The 19,816-nt window shown below is 38.9% G+C and overlaps 1 protein-coding gene across 1 annotated transcript in view; it reads left to right on the forward strand.

Moving 5' to 3' along the window:
* Window positions 1-9,037: 9,037 nt before the first annotated feature.
* The window catches only part of lifra (LIF receptor subunit alpha a), a 40,358-nt gene continuing 29,579 nt past the window's right edge, over window positions 9,038-19,816 (forward strand). Inside the window, 1 exon segment of the mRNA XM_036526449.1 lies at window positions 9,038-9,196. The gene's annotated coding sequence lies outside the window, so the exon portion shown is untranslated.

The raw sequence follows: 19,816 nt of genomic DNA on the forward strand, positions 1-19,816 counted from the left end.
CGAAATTAGTTTCGGCTTTAGTGATATGACATAAAGTGACCACAAGGGGGCGTACTGTCCCAACAGATTACAAAAAGCACAAGTTGGTCACTGCTTTAAATTGCATTAAATTCGTTGCATAACAGACGCAGACGCTTATCCAGAGCTTACATGGCTAACATTTTGGTAAAATTATTTTACAGTCTGTTCATGAATAAATATGGACATTTATTCAAGGAATTAAGGTTAAGCACTTCAAAGGTTCAACAACACTGCCTCTCCTGAGATTGAAACTGGCAACATTTATGAGCCCTACCACTACCACACTGCTGCAGTCACCATGTTTCACCTCTGTATGTATATATATATACCTCTATATATTCTCAACATCTTTTGATGAGTGTACCCTTGGAGTCTCACTGATTTACCTGACGTACTCCCTTATCATGGTCTTGCAAAACCCTTGCAGCAGTTTGAAGTGCCCCTAGGAATTTCCGAACCCCTGGTTCCAAACCTCTGATATCTCCAAACCTCCATTCAGCATGCTCCCAGCATGCCCTTGTTGTTGTTTAATTTCATATGTCCTACAACTGCCAGGTGCATAACTGAACTATTGAACTATTATAGGAAAACCTACTGCCAGAGATGGGCACAAATACATCAAAAAGTATCTTGTTACAAATTACAAATACTTGCTCATCAAATGTATCAAAATAAAATACAAAATACTGGTGTGAGAAAATGTATTTAATTAAAATACAAGTAATTTGCAATTTGAAAATACAAAAATACATACAATTAAACTGACCCTCCACAGACATAGAAAGCTCAGTAATAAAAAATGTTATCCTTATCCTCAAGAGGATGGCGCAAGCTATTTCACCAACAACAATGAAATTTAACCACTATAAAAACGGCTAAATTTAGCTGTTAGAAATTAATTTTGTCCTTAGGAACAAAAGTAGCTAGCCTGATTTATCGCTAATGAAGTCTTCCATACAGTAGTGGATTAAGGTGAACATGAGCCCCTAGGCTACTCTTTGTGTGGGGGCCCCCCTTACTCATCATGCTTTACCAGAAAAGAAGTAATTTAGTGCCATGCGTAAAATAGGGATGTGCATCTCCATCACTGAGGCCGATGTGATACACATCTCCATGCATTGCCAACGATCCGATACATTAAAGATACACTATATGGACAAAAGTATTCAGCTGCCTGACCATTACATTGTAATGACATTGTATTGAAATACATATACTCTAATATGGAGTTGGTCCCCCTTTTGCAGCTATAACAGCTTCCACTCTTCTTGGAAGGCTTTCCACAAGATTTTGGAGTGTTTCTGTGGGAATTTGTGCCCATTCATTCTGTCGAGCATTTATGAGGTCAGGCACTGATGTAGGACGAGAAGGTCTGGCTCGCAATCTCCGTTCCAGTTCATCCCAAAGGTGCTCGATGGGGTTGAGGTCAGGGCTCTGTGCGGGCCAGTCAAGTTCTTCCACACCGAACTCATCGAACCATGTTTTTATAGTCCTTGCTTTGTGCACTGGGGCACAGTCATCTTGGAATAGAAAAGGGCCTTCCCCAAACTGTTGCCACAAAGTTGGAAGTAGGGATGTGAATTTTAAGAAGTGTCCTTATTGATTATTGTTAACCTTATCAAATAATAATCGATTAATTGTCTGTTTTTTTTCTTAGCCTACCCAATACCGTTTAGTAGGCTAGGCGTAAATTCTACAATAACTGAAGTTTATTGTACTCTAGGCTATTATAAAAGCGATAGTTACCTTGTATATATACATAACACAAATGCATGTTATATTCCTCAGTTAAATGTTTATTGTAAATCAAAAATATAGGACATTCTTGTATAGCATACCAAAAATGTTGTGTAGGCCTAGGTTTCGTTTTCCTATTAAGGCCAACAGGAAAAAGGGGGAAAAAACTATAACAACTCCGTTTCGTTTGTCTCAATTGAACCGATAGCCTAACATTATCCCTCTTGAACGATATAGACGACAGTAGCCTAAACTAAGCCTTCTGAACTTAAGGCATAGTTTCGGGTTATTGAGATCTAATTATTTTTATTCAGGAAGATCAGCATATCTACGTGGTCAGGGGTGAGTCTGTTCACAGTAAGGCCAGCTGCTGAGAATATGTAACTTATTTGTTATGGTATGTAGCGCACCTGTTACCTTATATGGTTCGTTATGTTTTCATTTGCGTTAAGTTTCTCATAGATTTCAGTTAGCATTTGCTATATTTTTAGAGTTAAATCGCTGTTTCCTCAAAGCTAAAATTAGCTAGAATTTCTCCAATCTAGTGTTCTAATGGCACCAGTTTTAGCATATGCGCTAAACAGCTAATCACACCGGTGTGACCGTACGCGCGAAAGGGTTAAAACGAAATATGCCGTTCAGCACATCTGCGTTTGCCACGCCTTTCAGCAATTCAGCCAGGTAAATATCCGCGCTGGAATTACGAAGGGAGTTGCGGTCAACCTTGATAATATGATTAATTTGCGTTAAAAAATTAACGCGTTAAAGTTTTCAGATTAATGGCGATCTAGCGTTAACGCGTTAACGTTGACAGCCCTAATTACAAGAGGAAACGGTTCTAAACTTCTGGAAGTTTAAATCAATTAATTGTTTCGTTAAATCTTAATCGATTAAATTATTATTAACAGTTAATCGATAGTCGATTAATTGTTAACAGCCCTAGTTGGAAGCATAGCATTGTCCAAAATGTCTTGGTATGCTGAAACATTAAGATTGCCTTTCACTGGAGATAAGGGCCTAGCCCAAACCCTGAAAAACAGGTGTGGCCAAATACTTTTGCCCATATAGTGTACATATGAGGCAACTACTTATGCGATACGATATGATTCACCCCTATTGCGATGTAGTGTGATTCCACACGATTTGATTCAACACAATGCGATTCAACTTGATACGATCTGATGCAAAAGAATGTGATGCTATGCAATTCAATACAGCACATATAGTTTGATTTTATTTCTTTGGTTCTTCTTAAGCAGTCAGCAAATACCAATTTGTTTCTCTAGCTTCAGGCGGGTACTTGAATTAGTCGTGCTGCCTGTGTACTTTATAGCGGCATGGTATATTTTGCAAATTGCATGCGTCTTGTCAAATTGTCCTTCTGTCTTGAAAAATCCGAAGTGTCGCCAAACAGTTCATTTGTAGCAATTCGGTGGAACGTGTAGCTCTTCCTCCTCCATGATAATCTGTGACTCGCGCGAGACTTGGCCGACAGACCTGACGAGAATTGGCCACTGACAGCAGTGGAGAGAGAGAGCGTGCGCTTGAGAAACAGTTTTGAGAGGAGGAATCAATCTAAATATAAAATTGGTCATATTTCTAAATAATAAAGACATTGGGCCTCTACTAATAATTATATATACGTAAATCGGATTTTACCGATGGGCAGATGTTAGAAACGATGCTTCCCGAGTTCATCTCAAATTGTATCCGGTGCACATTTTTTTAATCAGGGCAATCGCATCGTGAAATTGCACCGGTGCACCGATGCATCGGTGAATCTTACCATCCCTATTGTAGAAGCGTGCTAGGAATATTACACGGCCCACACGCGCGCGCACACACACACACACACTCACTCAGCAATACTACAGAGAAAAGGCATTCACAGTGCATATGCAAGCTGGTGACAGCTTTTAGCTTTCTAAACCAACAGGTACAACATCTGCAGTGGTACAGAACACCCTGTTTTACTGAGGCAAAATCACAACATCCTTAGAGACACAAATCGAACTGCTGTGCAATACTGGAATAAAACAAGGCCATACAAATACCATAAACACAGCAGCAGCATATAACAGCAATAATGCAACAGCAGCACAATCATAAATACATAGTCCTATCTTTGAAGTTTTTCTTCCTTGTTTTTCTGACAGAGAGGTCCTTAATAAGGCTGGTAAAATCCAATTTGCGCAGAATATTTAGGGATTTTCTTTAGTACATCTTGGCCAGGGTGTTCTTTCAGTCGGTATTTGCCGTGCTTTTCGTTTTTGTGCCCCGCCATCATATTTTCTTTCTGACATTTTACTGCCATGCTGTCCAGTAGCAGTGACGTATTATTTGAAACCCAAATTGACCTTATGAACCTGGCCACATCTACCCAATCAACTGCTTAATTTTTTTGAACGTTTCTAATGGGCCAATAGAGCTCAAGTTTTTTTTCGTCTGAAGTAAATTTAAATAACCCTTTCGCTCTTACGGTCACACCGGTGTGATTTGCCGTTTAGCGCCTATGCTAAAACCTGTGCGATTAGAACACTATCTGCTAGCTAAAATTCTAGTTAATTTTATCTTTGAGGAAACAGTGTTTTAACGTTAAAAATATAGCGAATGCTAACTGAAAACTATGAGAAGCTTAACGCTAATGGAAAACATAACAAACCATGTAACACAACGTGCACTACATAGCATAAAAATAAGTTACTGCGAAAGGGTTAAAAATAGTCTGGCCAATCCGGGGCCCTCGCACACGTGGGGCCTCTAGGCTGCAGCATAGGCAAGCTTGTGCATTAATCTGCGCCTGCTTCCATACATGACTACCCACAAGATGCCACTGTCCTAGGCTGTCTGAGCATGCCTGTGGCGTTAGCTAGAATGCCACTAGCAAGATAGCAAGTAATTCACAGGTTCTAGAGCACAGATATTTGCTAATTGCTCTATGCTTCTGTACTATAATGACATTCAGTGAGCAAAATCTGATAGTATATTTTACTACATACTATCTTAAGGCAATTTGCACCGAGCACCAAAGCAGCTTCTTTCCTTAGTTTACTGATCATGAGGAAAACAAACAGTTCACAACAAGCACGCTGGACCCAACAGGATGCGTCACGTGATTTACTTTCATCTAGCCAAAGATGTAATAGGCTATATTTAGTAGTCCTATAGTAAGCCCGGTGAAGACAATTCTTGTCTTATTTGAGAATAAAATGACATATTTGATTAAGTATTTTAAATACACAAAATACAATCTCTCAAAGTATTTTGTTATAATTTACATTTGATTATTTTCCGTCCAGCAAAATACATACAAAATACTCAAAAGTAATTAAATACGTATTTTAAATACAATTAATTGAAATACTGCCCAACTCTGCCTACTGCGCTAAGACAAAAGAAACATCCAGAAGCTAATCTGTCTCTGTAATTTATTACACATTAAAAACAAATCTAATTCCAAATTATTTAGAATAAATCAAGGATGTATTGAAAATGTACTGAATAATATTTCAGAGAATCATATCTGGAGGCTGTCACAGTGCATCTTTACTTATTTTGAATATTTTCTATGTGACTTAGCTGAGACCTAATCACTAATGGGTCATTGATTTTTTTTTCCATAATAGATAATATATAGTGGATTTTTGGTCTGTTAATGGGGAGTGATTTCTGTTGGTTTCATATTCATTTTTGCTGTATGCTGTGGCTGTGTGTGTGTGTGCAAAAGCATGTCAAAGTCCTTGTTCCTTTGAACTTAGTTATAGCTGGCAGGAACTCCCCGACCCCAACACCTACATAGTCCCCCTTTCCCACAAGTAGCCAAAAGCTTCTTCCTCAGAAAACTTCAGTGAGCTTGGCACTGGCAGCACTCTTTCTTACAACAGCCAGTTACCGCTCGTCTGCTTTTCTCAGTGCTGACTCATCAACTTCCTGTCCATGTCGGACATTTTGGCCCTGTTCACACCTGGTATTAACATGCGTCTTGGGTGATCCGATCACAGGTAGACAGCTCTAAATACGTCTGATCACACCTTGCATTAAAATGCATCCCCACCAGTGGCGGTTGGTGAGCTGGAAACAGGGGAGGCTGAAACATTAGCTACTTTTAAATCTATCATTACTTTCAACCTGTTCCCCTGTATCTTCCTTGATTAACAATAAAACAAATAATTCACAGAATAATTGACACCCATCGCGTAAACGGAGTAAATGATTATGCTCGCGAAACAGTGCAGATTGTCTGTAGTTTGTGTGCTTGCGAAAGCTACAACGTGAGATTGTTTAATTAACAAGGATGGTATTTATCAAATTAAATTACATTAAATGCTCATGACACATCACAGCTTTTGTGGGGTGTTCTATACGTCATTGTTAATTGCACTCAACCTAACCTAAAAGTTTATTCTCAGTAATTTAAATCGATCTAACTAAATTTAGCTCCGTTTTGTAATTTGAATTTTGTAACACAAGAAAGCTATAACTTAAAACATTTAAGAGAAAGCTTTGGGATTACTTGCCACTTACTTGTTCAAATTGCCATACTTGTTGGGCGTCAATGGAGAGGAAAACGTAGTGAGATAACGACCATACTCCATTTCGGTTTTGATTTTTTGACAGGAAGAAGTGTGGACAAGAGATGTCCAAGAGAAATTTGGTGATCACTGATCGCAGTTATGGAACATTAAGCCACGTTAAGCGTTTTAGAATGTCCCCTTGATATTCGTGATATTGTAAATCTTGACTCCCACAACAGTCTAACATTTATTAATGTTAATTATGTTAATACCAGGTGTGAACAGGGCCCTCTTTGACCCTCTTGCCTCAATGAGTGCACAGCACTGGATGGAGGTAAATGGGGGGGGGGGGGGGGTGAACGAGTAAATATTACTTCAGCAAGACTGAAGTACAGGTTGCACATGTTGATGTCAGTGAATGTCCCTATATGTTTGTGTGTGTGAATGGTGGTGGCATATGAAAGATGATTATTTTTTCAGATTTGGGAAGTGTTGAAATAATATTTGATGGACACTCAATGCCTAAGCTATTCAGAAAGGAAAAAAAAATCAAAGGATGAGGAAAAGACTGGTAAAACAGATTCTGTCAGCATTTAATGTCTGTATGCCTCTGTGTGACATGTTTTTCTAATATTGTGTTTGTAATCAATATGGATTATTAGACCTTTATAAATTAGTACAAATTAAAACATGTCAAACATAATTATATGTCTGAGACAAAATATTGTCTTAAAGCTGTTCACTGGGAGATCTTTTTCTGTAAATTACCTCATGATCAGTGTGAGTAATTTCAATATAGTTATTGGTTGTTTTGATTCCTCTTCTCTCATTTCAGCTACTTGGGCACTACCATTAACTGACAATAGTCCTATCAAATTACTCACTCTCACAGGAATGTTGTGTTAGAAATGCTTTGGAAGAAAGACAAAATGCACAATTTGTACATGTTTCTCTAAAACAGTAGTACTATCAAGAGAGACAAAATGCAAAAGTAAAATTGTTTATTGTTATTGTGCCAGTGTTCTCACAAAGTTTACACCCAGCTAAAAAGTAATGGTGTGCAAGAGATGCAGCATGTGGCAGAATTAATGTCAAGATTCTTCCTCTGCCTTTTAACATTATTTGGCCATCTAATGTACCATCTACCATCATTCATTTTCTTTTCTACACCACAAACCTCACATAGCTGAGCCTACTCACATAATCACAGGGCTGACTCCAACATTTCCTTCAAGTTGATTCAAGTTAATTTTCTCGCAGCTGCCAATTTCCTCTAATAATCAAAACAATCTTTATGGATATTTTGTCCCGCTCTCTTAAAAGCCTGATTCTTTTCCTTAATGGCTCAACTGCACCCATTAGGGCCTCACAGGACCCCCTTTCAAGCCCAGCAGAACCTATAGCAGAGCCTACAGTATAATCATTGTGTGCATTTTCACTTATTACAGGACTCAATATCCCACCCCAGGGTTAAAGTGACGATACCCAAAAACTGCTCAACCATTCCAGTCTGCCAACTTGAGTCTCTAAACCCAAATAAGTCACAGCCCACTGTAAATGGTCATTTGAAATTGTGATTCTGCCCACGCATTCCATTTAAACACTGCGGCTACTGTATATTGTAAATTGTACTGTATATATTGTACTGTATTCAGGTAAATGATGATGCCACATCAAAATATTATCAAAATATTGCTTGTTTGCAACTATACATAATGTAATGTAATGTAATAAGCTATCTCTGCAACTTCATCCAGCAATCACACACGTAAAACATGGACGTTCCCTACTTTGAATTTCTTTACTGACTAATTTTGTGGAGAATTTAGTGCCTATTGTACTTAAACTACTGCAGGGCAGGCTTTCGTGGGTCGAAATAACGGCTTCTATTTTGTGGTTCTACAGTTTCATCCGTCAATGCAATGCAGCTAAAAATGGACGCGAAGGCACCGGTTTTCCCTCTAATTTCATAACAATTTCGCGAAGAGGGGAGTGTAACAATGGGGCGTGAATCAAGGAGCGGTTGGTTTTCTCTTCTTTTACAATGCGAACTGACCTCTGACTGAGAGGTATAGCATACGATGTCTCTCACCGGAGCAGAAAGCATATGACTGCGTTTTACCCGTTTTGGAAAAAAAGCAGACCACAATATCTTTAATTTCAGTCGTGACAAAACCAAAGCAGACACCCATTTTCACAACACACCCCCAGTTTACGCAGTCTACAACAAATATGATGGATGGGAAGTAGGCTATACAATTTATAAATAACCTCCCAGAATGAGATTAAGAGCATTGGCTCTTAACGGAACATTATGCTTAGTTAGGATTTGCATAATTGCAGATTACATATATTTTAATATTACATCTATGGATTTGCAGTCAGACCATGTGTAAAACAGTTGTATCGCCAGATGGTCTTCGCGTTGTTGTGCAAAATCCTCATGCCGTCCCGTGACTTTAACTTACAATAGAACCATTACGACCGTGAAGTAGGTACAGTTACAAATACAGTTGAAATAATGACTGCCATTTATTGCCTCAAATTGCAAGCAGACAAATTGCCCCTCGTCTTCATGAAACTCTACCCAAACAATAGTAGCGGAATATCTGCATCACTGTAGGTTATCTTTGGTAACTCCTTTTCTCAGAAATTCCAGTCCGTCGCCAGTTTTTCCCCAATTTGGAAAGGTATGACGTCACTTCCGATGACGAGCCCTGATCCTCCCAATGCGTTCTTCCATCCCCCTGTTTTTGCTAGGATTTCTTATGGACAGACGGGCTCATGTTCTAATGTGAGCGGATCTGGACAGCGAATTCGCGATTTTTTCTCGATCTGTATAGTTTTTTGGTGACCCAACCAAGCTGCTTGCAACTCAATTAATCAAATAATCAGAGGGGATTCAAAATATCAAGAATTGTGAGGTATGTAGAATGTTAAGTCGATTGAAGTCGCTGGCTAATGACATTTTACTATTGCTAGCTGTCGAGCTCACTACTGTGCGGTCCTCCGTGTGGAGACTCTGCTGGTACTGGTTACATCACCGTCATCTGTGTGACTTGCTAGCTCACATAGTTTATCAGTTAACTCAGCCATCTAACCGTTTACCTTTAGTGTTTTACTGATGCTGACTAAGTAACGCTGGTAACCTTATTTAGGCGATTACCTCTTCCATTGTCTAACCTGGCATTACCGGTTGACAAGTGCTAGCAAGCTATTACGCTAGGCTGTGTTTCTGTGGTCTGACCACAGCAGCTGGTCAAGATGACCGTGCATTTAAAATCCAATCAGGAGCCTAAAAACAAGACCACAACTCCTCAACACGACCCTTTTCATATTGCGCTCTCGCTAACGCAGAAATCACTGCTGGGCTTGCATAACGTTTGTTAGTTAGCTACTACTTTGTTCAAAGTTTTATTGTTACCGTGCTGGCTAAATAATTAGGTATAGCTACTAATAATTGTATCGATCTGATGATTGCTTGAAGGTGCGCAGAGAGGAGTATCTCAGTATAGTGTTCATAGCTTGCTTACTAGCTACCAAAGCCATGGCCTTTGGCCGTCACTAGTCGTTCAGGTGAATGCTCACAATTGTAGGAAAAATCGTGATAGTGAGAAAACACATTTAAATCTATCCTCGTGTTCTTCATATTCAGAAAACACACACACATACACACGTACATTTGTTTCTGAAGGTCACAGTGTATCTGGTCTGGATTACCAGAAGCGCTGCCTCAGTGTTTTATTTATAATTACACTGTATGCAGTTTTGGTTACATGCAGTTTGCAGGCTACATTTTCTTCCATGCGGTGGAAGTCCCTTTGGTTGAGGTCCAACCTGTGGATTTCTCCGCTTTTGCTGTGGCATGAGCTTTATTTATTCTGCTGGGTGTATGCTCTCAGGAAATCTATGGTCTTGCCTCTCACTGGCTTCTTTTCCCCGAGGCAAGTGTTGTTAAATCAGGGTAACTCAAATCTTAAGTCTTTTCAGAGCCAGCCCCAAGGTTTCAACCTTAACAGCAGGTGACTGCAAAGAGAAAAACCTAATTACTTGTTTAAATGATGTACAATGATTGACTAATTCTGAGTAATTTCAGTTGTGTTGATTACTGTATATATAGGTTATTTTCATTAAAATTTTGATGTATGTTGATATTTATTGTGCAGAATACTTGCAGATTTTTTCACCCAGTTGTAATAGTAAACTATAATACATTTACTTATACCAAAATATCAGGTCATTCCAATACAGATAATAGTTAAGATGGTATAATGGACAAAAAAAATCAAAATTTTTGTCGAATTGACAAAAATGTTTCATGGCAAAAATGTTGCTAAATCTCTCGTAAAAAATTTCTCAGTCCAGTTTTAATGGCTATTTAAACACACCCCAACACTTTTTACACTTGATCTTCAAATCTTAACATTAATGCTTGCAAAAGTAGTACTTTCAGAATTGGGAGATGAGAATCTTTTGTTTGATTCTTTTAGTGCTGACTAGAATATATTAAGATTCTTGGAATCTCTTCATATAAGTTTCTGGTAAACAGTAAAAATGCCAATTATGTGAGGAAAAAGTGTAAGGAAGGATGGGGCAGGGGATGATATAGTGAAATGGCCTACCATGGAGAATCCTGGAACCAAGGAGATGTTGGATGGCAAGGATTACCTGGCACATACATTATCAGTTGAAATCCAGTACTGACCAATAGAGTCTGTTTATTCATCTTAACTTTGAATAATGTGACTAACCTTGGGAAACATTGAGTTAAAACAAATGTACAGTTTTTTTGTCATCAATTATTTTATGTGTATTTTATGTATTTCATAAATTTCCATGACCTTTGAACTTGGGATGATGTGTTAGATTGATTGCCTTCAAGATCTGGTTTACATCTTGTTTGTCTCAGTCTTACTTTTAGCACCGTAAAACTGCTTGTTCAACTGTTCTTTATTTAGAAATAAAACTGTTCAGTAATTCCTTCACTTGGCTGGCTGAGTTCACCTCTGATGTGCATTGGTTGTGGACATATTGCAGTCTTTGGAAGATGCAAACAAGGCTCTTGGCTACAATATGTCAGAGTAACAGATATTTATATTTACATATATTTTTACATATATTTGTATTGATAGGTTTTTGATAGTGAGTTGATAGAGCTGTTTGTTAGCTTTGAAACTACTGCCAAAGCATCTCAGTTTTGCTGATTTCAAATGAGGAGGCAAAAAGAATAATTTGTCACTTAAAGAGAGCTCAACTTTGAACCTGTTGTATCTCTTCAGTGCGTGATAATTTAGGTCCAGAATTAACCCACAGTCAAACATTTAAAATTAAACAAAAAAGTGTTAAATGGTGTTGAAATCAATATTTTTATTACCATCAGATTTCAATTGTAAGATGTTTAAGCTGTTAGCAAGGGAGGGAAGTAGTAGCCTATGCAGTTTAACTTATTTATGAATAATGAGCTTACTATTACATTATAATTTTCTGGATATAGTTTTATGTTTGCAAGTTTATTCGAACATTTGTATGAACATCTTTGTGTCTAACTGTGCCAGCTAGCTAGCTAAGTGACTAGCTAGTTGCAACTGACATTAATCTGCTAGCTAGATAATACCGCTACCTACCTATCACTAGCTATCACAGCTATCACAGCTTCATCTGTTCAAATTAGTTGAAACTAACATTAACTAGCTAGCTGGCAGTTAAGTCCAATGATCAAGTGTAAAATGTGTGTGTGTGTATATATATATATATAATATGCATAATATATACACACACACACACACACACACACACACGATATAATGAATAGGGAGCGATTTCGCACATAGCCAAAGAATAGCAGAACAAGCGCTCATATTGCATTTTCATTTAAGAATTGAATATTGAATATTTTACTTTAAGGTTTTATTTAAACATTGGACATCTTGAATGTTTTCATTTAAGACCATGGGCAAAAGTTCCTTGCTTTAGTGTTCTTTAAGTTCTTTAAGTAATAAATGGAAAGCCAAGTTATATTTGATCTGAAAAATGATCCGGGCTGTGACTAAAAAACCGTGATACGATCTGAACTGTGGGTTTTGTGATCCGTTGCACCCCTACATTACACACATACTCATTTATCAGTTCATTTATGAATTCCCTTCTAAATTGAGTCATATATTTCGGCTATTGTATTTATTATACATACGGGAACTGGTAACCAGGCACTGCTACTCTATGTCAGTAAAGCATTTGCACCCTATATTCTAAAGTAAGACTTTCTTTGCATTTATTGCCTTCATGGTATGTGGTACTTTGAAATCACATCAGGAAAGGGAAGTCTTTCAAATACTTTCAACAAACGATAACATAAAACCTCTGGCAATTAGTCTGACTGGCAAAATCATCCGCCTGGCAGCGTTTTTCCATCTTAGTGCTGTCTATTTGAATGTGATACATGTTGGGTCAGACCCAAGCGAAAATAAAAACCCTGATTCCAGTAGTTCTTCCGGCTTGAGCTATTCCTGTCTTAGAGGAAAAAGTACTCACTGGTCAAAATGGAATATTTACTGGAAGTTATTTTATATCTGCTCAGCCATCTCACAATATCATAGGACCCAGCATATTAAACGAAAGGTAAACTCACAGTCTGCTAAACCAGCACCAACTATTTACTTCTTAAAGATGCAGATTAAATTGACCATATTTAGACCACTGATCAATAAGTGTAAACATAGCGCTTGATTAAAAAAGAAAAGACATAAGACTTTATTCTCTGCGAACAGGATTGTCGGATTTAGTATGTTTTAGTTTTTGCTCTGTACCAAAATATACAAAAGGGAAGAGTTGTGGTTGATTTTTTTTTCTTTCTCTCTTGTTTTTCTTTCCATGCTAGAGCTGTTTGAATGTTTACAGGAGACCGGGACAGTTAAGTAAGCACACAGAAAACACAGTCCAGGCCAAGATTTTGGAATATAAAAAGACCTTTTGAAAACACTCAGGAAGGTCCAGCTTTTATTTCAGGTTGAGCTGTGACTGTGTCCTTAGCAAACAGCACCTACAAAGAGCCAAATACACTGGGCTGGCCTAGCTATGTAACTAAGATTAGAGGAATAAACGCTGCAAAGGCCATTTACTTATTAGGCGATATCACACAAATGACAAAGCTGATGTATTGCAACATCTCACGGTTGAAGGCGTAACGGGGAAAAAAAATCAGTTAAGTGGTAGGAAATTTGGATAAGTGAAAGTTTGAAAGTTTTATTTCTGCATTCAAGTTGATATATCTAGAAAATAAGTACCACCTGTTATGCTAACCTATTGAATATGAGAAACAACTGGTAGAGCTTTTGAGACAGAATAGATCTGAAACAGCATTGTCAAAATATCTGGTTTCATGTGGGGTATAATCCATAACACTTTGCAAGGCGAATGTATTGCTTTTGCTATTGACTGTGGTAGATTAAACTGTGGGAGAGACGATAGTCCGCAGCCTTCAAATGAGTATCTGGATGGGAGTGGTAGAGAGATGTTTCCAGGAAAGACCACAGTTGGGGGATCGATTGACGCCATCTCTGCTTTTAGCAGCTGCGCTGGCACTCACCAGAACCTGATACAATTAAAACAGTGACATTTCTCATTATTCATAGCAGGGAGTTAAACAAAGCAACATTTTAGAACACAAAGCTCAAAAATCAAAAGTACACCTTCATTCGGTAGCAGTGTTGTAGCCAGTGTTAGCCGAGCATTGCCATTCAGTCAGTATTTACCTGCTGTGTCAGTGCCTTTACGGCCTTTTACTCTTTTTGTTTTAGTCATTTTAGACGCATAACATTACATTGCCATTTAGCAGACGTTCTAATCCAGAGTGACTTGCATGCAGTAGGTTACCATTTTATCCATTTAAACAGCTGGTTATTTACTGAGGCAATTGTGGGTTAAGTACCTTCATACCCAAGGGTACAGCAGCAGTGCCCAGATGATGGAATATATTTTCAAGCAAATGAGTCTGCACAGTTTTTCTCCTTGAATTATTTGAGGATAAATATATTCCTTTGTGAGTCCACTTGGGCTATGTAAAATTTGGCAATACTATCAAATTGTTGTTGTGAAATGTACTTTGTAGGTTTAAGTGGTCTTAGCTGGCAGTATCAATCCTGTAGTGGTACCACTCTCTCGTGTCTCGTGCTGAGTAAACTCGGAGCTATGAAGATGGTTTATCAGACAAAAAGGAGGCTGTTCATGATGGCAGATGCATAGGCAAACAAGGACATGTCAGTTAACATTGAAACCACACACAAACACAGTAGAGGCAAGATGAACCCTGATGAAGGCACTTGCAATGTAAGTTGTGTGCAGCTTTTTACACATCTTATTGCATCAATAAATCTTTTTTTTTTTTTTTTTAACTTTCCTAACACGCCTTATACTTTGAAATAATTTGTCTTTTTGATACCGGGATATAGCTCCATAAACAAATTTTTTTATAATAATTGGCAATATACCCATTTTTGAAAAACTTTTGATACCCCTTTGACACACATTTGGAGTTAAAAAAACAAGAAAGTGAAATCCCACAAATCAAGGCTAGACATTACATTAGAGCTCTATATGTTATGACTGATATTGCTTATAATGCAGAACGTGTTCATTTTGGCTCCTTTGTAGAATATAAAGTGGAAATACATTTGGTTTTAATTCTTAAAGGAAAGATGTTTCATCTGGGGTGGTGGAATTTTTTGGATTAAAGGATGACAACTCTATTTGGCAAGGAATGTATTTATGATCAGCTCATGAGCTAGAGGACAAATCACGGCTTGAATTTATAGGCTGTGCTCTTTTCTTCAGTGCTCAGATTAATTAGGATATCTTATTTTCTTGTTTTAATTGACGGTTGGAATCCTGTCCATCTGTGCTTTCTTCAACTGCAAGAAGTGAGGATTCCTCTTAAAGTGTATTGTGAACATGCTTTTTATTTTAAATTTCATTTTTCATTTTTTAAATGCAGTTGGTAGTCAGATGGCATCAGTGTGTTGAGTTTGAATACCTGGAAAAGGCACATACTCCTTCTGTAACAGCTCTAGTCAAACCAGGGCAGCATATCCCACATGAAGAGCCTCTTTGTTGCTGGCCAGGGACAGGGAGCGTTACTGTGTGGATCCTCTCATTTCAGTGCTGTGGGCGTGTGTCACCTTTCATAGAGACACTCTTGACGGGAGTACGGGACATTCTTGGCCGCGGTCCCTGGGTGTGCTCCCAAGAGAAGCCCAGCCTGCCTTCACGCAGAATCATTCTGAAATTGTGGGAAGGCCAGAGGAGATCATGTGCGCTGCTAAAAAGATCAGGTGATTATTATCAGCCGGAAAACTCAATCAGCGCAAGCGCATTGTGATCTGAATGAGTTTCAGGCTGGTGGGAGGATCTGAAAGGTCTCACTTTAAACTTGATGCAACTTATCTGTCATTGTCAGCGCCTCAGGCTGTGCCTGACCGTCCTCTTAAAGGCGAATGCTGCTAAACCCAGAATTTTTTAAAATTCTGTTTGTACTGTCCGTTAAGCTGTTTTGTGCTGCTGAAACAGTTTTTATCCTTCATCCCTCCTGTCTTTCATATCTAGAAGTAGGGCTGTGCGATATGACCATATATATCGTGTGACAATAGAAAAACGTCTATCGTTTCATATCCTGCTCTATGGTTTATTTCGTTGTGTCACAAATCCCACAATTTACGGCAATATTGTTCGTCATTTGGACGACGCTTTGCGTTCTTCCACACTGCACGGATGCAGGCAGGAAAGTGAACGTGACACAGAACTATAGTTGAAAAGTGTTTTCTATTTACCTTTTTATATTTTATACATTAATATTTTATATTTTGTTACATGCTTAACCCTTTCGCACGTAAGTTATTTTTATGCTATGTAGCACGCGTGTTACCTTACATGGTTCGTTATGTTTTCATTAGCGTTATTAAGCTTCTCATAGTTAGTCAGTTAGCATTTACTATATTTTTTAACATTAAATCGTTGTTTCCTGAAAGCTAAAATTAGCTAGAATTTTTCCAATCTAATCCAATTTCAATCGCACCTCTGTGTGAAAGGGTTAATTGAAAATTTGCACAAAGGTAAATAATAAAAGGAGAAAAATAATCAAATATGAGTAAGTACCTTTTATCTGTCGAGTATATAATTCAAAATGTAATAAGAAATAGGCCCTTCCATGTGGTCATTTAATATAAACTATTTATTCATTGAATTTACAGAAAATGTGCTATATCGTGATATATATCGTTATCGGGATATGAAATGATCTATATTGGGTTATGAAATGACCTATATTGGGATATGAAATTTTGGTCATATCGTGCAGCCCTATCTAGAAGGGAAGTCTACTATCTGGAACTGAGGCAGAGTTTGAACACACTACTTATTGTGCTGACGCACATGGGCTGGAACCCTGCAAGCATTCAGCCTCTCATACAGGAGCTGTGTGTGCGCTAAACTGTGGCTCAAGGCAGATAAGGAGCACGTTGCTTAAAAACAGTGGCGAAGGGTATCGGGTGTAGTATGAGTGGACTAATTGATGACGCAGTATAAAGCGTTAAAACCTGCCAGTGTATAGCGTTGGTACACCACGCTCCTTTTTCTTCCCCATTTAGCACTCGCTCCACTCTGATCGGTTGAAATGCTCCATCTGGTGCTTTTGATCTGATCACAGGCAGGTGCAAATTGTGTCAGAAGAGAAAAGCCACGTCACTGTCCAGTACATCTGTGTCGGTCCTGAGGATATTGCGTTGATCACAAGGGGAGATTGAGAGAACCAGAGAGGGGTTATTGCAGGGTGTTTTTGTGATATATGATTTAACTAGCTGTTGTCTCATTCGCTCACAGTAGTCTGTGTGGGTGAACGAGTTTTGCACTTGCGAATAACAGGAATCACCAAGTTGTAATTTGTTTTATTTGTATAAATAGCCCATATGTCATTTTTGAAATATGAAATATTACAAGGTAGCAATGAATGTATTTAAGTGGTGTGTTACAGTTGAAGTAGGCCATTGATTTTGAAAGTACATTAACCATGTTTTCACATCATGTTTATGTAAATCACAGATAACTTACATGTTCGGTTTTTGACAGCATGAGCATACTAATATCTGTTTTTTTTTCTCATGATTTTGATGTCTCATCTTGATAAAATGGCCCTGTGATATGCCAGATAATAGACAGTTTCAGCTTTCGTGTAAACTCTGAGATGTTGGGTGTTGTCAGAATTATTCGGCCCTGGTACTGTTTTATTCCATGTTTAAAAATGGTAAAAACCTCTTTTTTTTCTTCCTGCATTTGCTTGGTGCACTGTGCTGAAAATGGGGCCCAGAATGTCTAAGGAGCAACATGTCACATTGGGATAATTAGGTTGAGGTCCCCCCTGGATTGTCTGCTAGCTAAATGTATTTTTCTGTTACCGAGCATTCAGTACTCTAACCCCCTTCCCAAGACACTGGAAGCAGAAGGCAACTTTAAAAGACAATGGAATTTGGATCCCTGCCAGAGCAGGCTGTAAATTTTATCGAAGCCAAGTGGAAATAACATTACAAAGCTGACTCATGATACCGGATTCACACACTTCCTGTGGGATTCTAATGCCTGCACTGACCACCTCTCTGTGCTTAGAGAGGAACTTCCCATCACCTATGGTACATTGTGATCCCGTGTGGACTGTTGCCCCCTCTTGCAAATAGGGAGAATGGTCAATAATGTTGACTTAGTGCCATATGCACAGAGGCCAGGTCTGTTACTCTTACTGTTCCCAGTGAGGGGGGTAGGCCAAGGACCTGCAGTGTTTGCCTTGATGATACAACTCTCTCTTGTACCTCTCTGCACATTCGACAGAGCTTGTCAGTGGGCTCATTGCTTGTGAAGTCAACATCTTTTAAATGTGCAGCTGTTCATGTTTGTCTTTGTCTTTGGTATGGTTCAGTCTAACAAGTCTTTTCGCCCAGCAAATCTCATAATGCCTTACACAGATATGGTCAGTGTTGGCCATAATAGAGAGGCTACAGTTTGGCAAGCACTGAATCGTGGATAAAAGCAGATGCAAAGCCCTTAGGTCCTGCTGACTTAAAACCACAAATACAGAATGTATCTAAGTACATTTTCAGATTTCACATTGGATCCTAATATGGTTTCCTTCCAATTTCCAACTGTTAAGAGGTCACATATGTCTCCACTTTGGCAGATCTTTGATTTATGATCCCCGTTGCCATTGCACAACCTTGGATAAGCGCCTTTTAGACACGGTTTCCAGGCTATTTTAAGTGGGCTCCCCTTTTCTACATCTCAGAGTTGGGTCAATGTGTTTCATCATCCTGTCATTGGATAGGAAGACCCCCACGTCCTTCTCCTGGCCACTGTTGGCTGGGAATTCTCTACTCGTGGCCTGCCGTTAAGGTGACCAAAGCCATCCGTCCAGCCACCAACAAGTTCCTCTATTCAATTGATGAAGTGACTCATTTACAAGCTTTCCTTTGTTTCCCTTCCGCTGTTTTTCCAGGAGTGTCTCTCGACTGCCTTTTTCCTGGGGTCAGAGAGTCTTTTTCCAGCTTCCGCTGATTGGCTCTACTTTAATTCCCCCCAGGAGACACACTCTGGTGGTTCTTCCCAGCAGCACCCCCATTGCATTATGTTGTAGCAACCCCATGGTATGACCCTGGCTGGATTTATGACACAGGCAAAGAGTGTGACCCCCCCACGGTGTTTGGGCTGCGGAGAACATCAACGGGAGAATAGCGGGAGTATGGCTTCAGGCCCTCAGATACCTCTAAGCGGCAGCTTAACATTTTGATGTTGATTTCTGCATTTTAAGTGGTGCTGCTGTGGTGGTATTTGCAGTGGTATTTGCAAACCCTGCTTTTGAGGATTATTTAGGTTCAATGGCGGTCTTTAGACCACTGGGACTCGTGATAAGGTTATGTGCTGCCATTTTCAGAATCCACTATTTCAGCAGAAGTCTTTTCCTCAAAAATATTTACCATGTGGGAAAAAGTAAGGTTCCAGTAAATTGCAGAAAGATGCCAAAACAAACCTAATGTTACTGGAAACACTTCCACTCTTTATCGCACAGAAGTGAGAAGTCAGTACCCTGCTACTGGCACTTAAGCAGACATGGGCTGTTGTGTACCCTGAAGATAGTGTTATTAACATTAATTACTTACTCACTTGCTAGCCAATGTTTTTTTCACAAGAGCCTCAAACAGAACATGGATGCTTTAGAGGTTCTTGAAGACCCTGGCTCATTCCTAAAGGGTTGTTCCTCCTCAAACAAAACAAGTATTGATTTTCAGGCAACTGTTCTCACAGAAACGTCAGACTTTGAGTACTTTCTTGATGACCCACCTGCTTGCAGAGGCAAGGGTCGACAGTAATTATGCATGATATTGGGGGCCATTGGGGGTAATTTGAGGGCCTTTTGGTGAATAATACATCAATCTAGACTGACAGCAGTCGCAGATTTCAAGTGTAGGTATTCCATCAAATTTAGGCACCAACTCCAGTGTTGCTGTTACATC

Source organism: Megalops cyprinoides, chromosome 4 (genome assembly GCF_013368585.1).
Source record: "Megalops cyprinoides isolate fMegCyp1 chromosome 4, fMegCyp1.pri, whole genome shotgun sequence".
Lineage (NCBI taxonomy): Eukaryota > Metazoa > Chordata > Actinopteri > Elopiformes > Megalopidae > Megalops > Megalops cyprinoides.